At 41.1% G+C, this 5153-nt stretch overlaps 1 protein-coding gene across 2 annotated transcripts in view; it reads right to left on the reverse strand.

The window, feature by feature from the left end:
- Positions 1 to 3248, reverse strand: part of LOC107201109 (leucine-rich repeat and fibronectin type-III domain-containing protein 2) — a 175247-nt gene extending 171999 nt beyond the window's left edge. The window contains exons 1-2 of one of the 2 annotated variants that reach the window (XM_015620304.3): positions 2924 to 3248; positions 2196 to 2275 (exon numbers count right to left, since the gene is read on the reverse strand). The gene's annotated coding sequence lies outside the window, so the exon portion shown is untranslated. Of the gene's footprint in view, positions 1 to 2195; positions 2405 to 2923 lie in introns of both variants that reach the window. The other variant, XM_033512555.1, reaches the window with a different exon arrangement.
- Between the last annotated feature and the right edge of the window lie 1905 nt (positions 3249 to 5153).

Below are 5153 nucleotides of genomic sequence, written 5' to 3' on the forward strand. Positions count from 1 at the left end.
TGGTCAGATTCCTAAGCAAAGATGGGGAGCAGAAGCACTCTGACTAGGATTGCTGGGAGCTGTCAGCTTGGGTCCACCTGAGCAGCAGGCAGAGTGGAGTCCACAGGGCAAGGACTCCAAATGTCCACAGGGCAAGTACATATGCCATTTGTACTTCCCATTAGGAAAAATGGTCAGTAATGGCACAATTGTAAATTTAAACAAGCAGCACCAAAGCTGTGAAGTGCAGCATGGGACAGAGACGACAGCAGCAAGCAGGGCTCTGAGGCTGGGTCACATTTCCCACCCTTTATGGTACACCAAGGAGGGCCAGCTTGCCTGCATGCCAATACCCTACACAGACTGGGGGCACACCTGGTCCAGAGTTACCCTAAAGAAACCAGAGGTGTGCTGGGGAGAGCAGATCAGACACTCTTTCTGATCCAAGATGTAATGCAGATCTTTGCTGGGTTTCATGGGTTAAAATAGCTTGGTTCACAATTAATTTTTGCTACTTGTCTCCTGGCATTGTTTATTTTTTGTATCCCCTCTCTCCCTGAGAATTAGGATCAGTTTCAGGGAAGGTCTGTAGCTCTTCTTCGTGGTGCTGTGACACGGCAGCTCCAAGCACACTGCACGAGAAGCACTCTGTTGTGCTCAAGTGGTGATCTGTGAGCAATGCAAACTCACCACTGACATAGAGCAAGCTGTAAACAAGGAGACTGCAACCAGCATGAAACATGGCAAGAGTGGAAGCAATTATTTGTCTCTCTTCTTTTTCATCACAAACCTAAATTTGCCTTAGTACAGCCTCTGTACACAGCAGGGTCCAATAAGAAATTTATCCCCTGCATAGCAATGTTTCCTCTTTCTGGAGGAACAGAAAATCCCCATGACAGTTGTGTTCCATCTGCTGGACTTACCCATGCTGAACATTGTATTATAAAGTTAAGAGATGTCAATTTAATTAACTGTGACTTTATAGACTGACATGATGCTTACTGTTTCCCTCCCTCTTCTCATCAAAAGAGTTTTTCTGTCATAGCAATCCTAATGATGCAATAGATAAAATAAACCTTATTCTTCTAATATCTCCATGGCACTGTCCTAAAAATACTAGATCAGGCAGTCTGAAAAGAAAAAGATTATTCTTGCTTTATATCAATATTATTTGTCTCTTGTGTAGGTAAGAGTTACCCACTTTAAGAACCCTTCCTTACATACGCTACCAACCGTTTTACATTTCCAGTTACTAATCTACCACACTGGGACTTGTTGACTTCACTGCCAATTTCTTTTACCCCCTTAGTTCCTTACTTTTTTTCAGTCATGCACTTGCTTTGTGTCCCAAATGTGTGCATATGTCCATGCAAATCAGAGAGAGACTCAGTTTCCATTCTGCTGTATCTTGTACTGTGCCACCACTTAGACGTTTCCCTCATCCCAATTCTTAGTCCATTTATTCTTTCTGAGAGCATATATGTCTGCTGATGTCAGACAGACATGACATAGCATATACCTGTTTGTGTACCCCATCCTCCACATGCCCACCTTGCCAGTTCTGGCCATCCATCACTATTGGCATCGCCTTAGCAAAAACAACAGACTTTATGACAAAAGACACTGAAGTGGGTGCCCACTGCCCCTCCACATCCCTCACTCCCTTCTCTCCTCTAGCTGTTCTTATGCCTTCTATTTTTTCAAATAACATTTGCCAAGGTCCTCACACTTTTACTCTCTGGTTTTATACACAGCAGAGTTGATCTATCCAGCAAAGTTCCACCTTAGATTTGTGGGATTTAACAATTCCTCAAAAAGCTGAAATTGCTTTCACAATTTTACTCTATTCCTCAATTCTTCCTTTATTAGAAACCAAATTATTACCCTTTCTTTTAAACATCTTTCCATCACTGTTTAAAAACTGTCATAAAATTTCCTATACACTCTTAAAAAAATACTGGTTTCAAAGTGCCTTTCATACCATGAGAGGCAGAAACCAAACTGAGATCCATTACTCCACATGAACAATCTTATCTAAGCTAACATGAAAAGGGAGATGAAGTTATACATTTCCTCAATGCTTTAAGATTCACTATGGAGACATTTTTTGCCATCAGAGGTAGCTATCTATAAAATGTTTTGTGTACATATCTATATATAGTTTATATTATAACTGCACAGTTTTTACTTACATAGGAAAAAGACCTTGCACTTACCTTTGAGAAGTAACATTTATCCCAGGTTTGGTAAGATAGTCTCAGATAGGCACTTAGACCTTCTTTCTATTCCATGCATCCTTTTTTCAAAAGAATAGATAGAATCAGAAAAATCCCAGTTGATCTCTAGCAAACCAAAATGCAGACAAGATTGTTTGTCAGATGCAGCCTGATTCAGTGAGGTCCAAGCATGTCAATCCCTGAGACTCCTTGTTCAGTAATATCCAAAGCACAAAAAAAGGAAAGAAAAAAAAAAAAAAAAGAAATAGAATAAAAAAATTTAATAACTTGCTCTTTTCCTGTGTGATTTTAAAAACCCAGTCTTTGAGGACTAAGCAGCCTGCAGGCTTTTCGAGCATTCTGATCCTAGTGCACCCCAAGGTAACACATGCATTTCAGTATTGCAATTCTTCAAGTTCATACAAGCGAGCCCAGCTTCTGTGTATGTGCGTGTGTGTTGGGGTGGGGGGCAGAGTCGTTTTGCGGGGGGGAGGAGAGGAAGGGAGATACAGACACACACAGTCATGCAGAGATGGAAGAAGGAAAAACAGCGAAGTGGAGTGATATCACAAAGTGCTCTAGATGGCAGAGCCTGCACAGCTTGTAAGACAAGCAATGTGCATACAGCAGGGAAAAAAAAAAAAAAAAAAAGGAGAGAGAGAGAAAAAAAAGATAGAGAATGAAAAACCAGAGAGAATTAGCAGGCAGCTTCAGGAATTTCTTCTTACCTCTTCTGACGATGCAACATACAGCAAGTGCTTTGTACTGCAGGAATCCATGAAGGTGTGACTCAGTTAGACCCTTTACCTCTGAAATAAACAAATATGTAGTATAGGAAAAGCAAGAAAAACAGAAACCAGTCGGGTACAAAAAGAAGCTAATAAACAAGTAAGCATGTCAGGGAGGAGTCTTAAGTGGGCAAGAGGTAAATAGTTGGTATAGAAAGAGGCATCCAACCTCCTGGTCCTGACAAAGATTGGCTCTCTAATTATGTGGTAAAGCACTGCCCTCTAAGCCATTGCATAATAATAGAAACCTAAGCTGTGTAGACACAGCCTGACATGCTAAATCCTCAGGAGCTACACTCAACATTTGTCAGCAGAAAGCCTGTCAGTCCTCTGGGCGCAGAGGAAGAGGAGGAGGAGGGAAGAGAGGAGAGAAATTTTACTGCAAAATGCATAAGCTGCAGTTGCAAAGAGCTCTCAGGTGGTGCCGATCCTTGAAACGTTACAGTGGAAGCAATATATATCTGTATCAATGTAGGAAAAGGTAGATAAAAACCACATGTGGCGCTTAGGGACAAGGTTTAGTGGTGGATTTGGCAGTGCTGTGTTAACAGTTGGGTTTGATGATCTCAAAAGTCTTTTCTCACCTAAACCATTCTATGATTCTAATAGCACTGTCAGCCTCATTAATTCTATTTAATACTGGAAATAATTTTCCCATGCTATGTTTTAGAAACTTAAATGAGAAAGAGAAGAACATGTATAGGGGCTGCCCATGTTAAATAATATTATTTCTAATGCTGATTAAAAAAGTAAATGCTGGCAAGAAAGTAGTAGTTCTCTCTTTGCACTGAACAGTATTGTGATGTCTAAATAAAACTTGAACTGAGGTGAAAGAACTCATGAAGACTGATAAGCCTTCCCATTTACTGGTAGATTCCTCTCTCCAGCCCTCCTGAAACAGAAACATTAATTTTCTTCTGCCTCTCTTGTTGAAGAGGCTCCTAGACAGAGCCAGGGAAAAGATGAGCACTGACTATAAAAGAGGAGAAAAAAAATCTGTCTGGTTCAACTTACCACACACCAGTATCAATGCATCAACAGAGAGAACAACTAATAATGCACATGGAAGGAACAGGAAAAACAAACATACAAACAAACAAAACAAAACAAAAATACCAAAAAAGCTCACAAAAACAAACCAAGAAAGTAGCATCATTTTGCACTGGAAATTTACCTGAAAACTGTGGCCCTGGGTCACACCTAGGGTCCATTTAATCCAGTGTCCTGTCTCTGGATAGTGATCTGCACTACACACCTCTGAGGAATCTAAATGAGTTTGTGCAGCCTGTGCTAAATGGCCAGGGCTAACCTGTTCATGGGCAAAGCTTCTCTTTAACCCCTGTTCTTTAGAGATTAGTTAATGCACTGAGGCATGAGCAGTGAACAGTCTGCTTCTGCACATCCAGATTAAACATGTAAGGTCTGGTTCTGAGGTCCTTTGTATTTGGTGTAAAGTACACCTTTTTAAGGCACTTGAGATCTAAAGAATAAAATTTTCTGATGCTCTGTAAACATCCCAGTGTGAAAAAAGGCCAAGAGTTCAGAAAGAGCTGTAGTATTTCAATCTGCAGGGCAAGAAGTATATTTTTATAGCCTCATCTAGCCTAGATACTCTGGTCATTTACTCCTTATTCACAATGAAAATATCAGATGTACTTCAAGAGGCTATCCAGTGAAGGTAGATTAACCAGGTCACCCAAATAATATGCAGGTAACAAATTCGGCCCCTAGAAAGTCAGACCAGAGTGAACTGAAAAGTTTGAACATATTTTTGTGAATGACTGCATAGAAGAATACATGGGGTTTTCTTGGAGGGGCAGATTCTGCTCCAAACTTTAGATCCCTTCCTGTTACCAGTCTTGCTCCTTTGATCTGTGCCCACTCCATTCCCAGTGACTCTCTCTGTATCCCTGAGGTTCAAGCTGCAGACTTAGCACATGTGGGATCCAGACTGTGGTTAAGCAGATGAGGAAGGACTGCACAGAGAGCTATTGCCTATTTTTCAGCCTATTCAGTTCTCCTTGGCTCTATGTGGAACAGTGCTGAAGGGCTTTTCTTGGGATGAAGGCCAAGAGTTACCACAGTCAGTAATCTTACTGGGCAGTGAAGCAAGTGGCCTGTCCAAAGGAGGACTCAAAAAGCTGAAAGCTGCCAAACTGGGCATTAAAAC

The sequence above is a fragment of the Parus major genome, chromosome 3 (genome assembly GCF_001522545.3).
Source record: "Parus major isolate Abel chromosome 3, Parus_major1.1, whole genome shotgun sequence".
NCBI classification, from domain to species: domain Eukaryota; kingdom Metazoa; phylum Chordata; class Aves; order Passeriformes; family Paridae; genus Parus; species Parus major.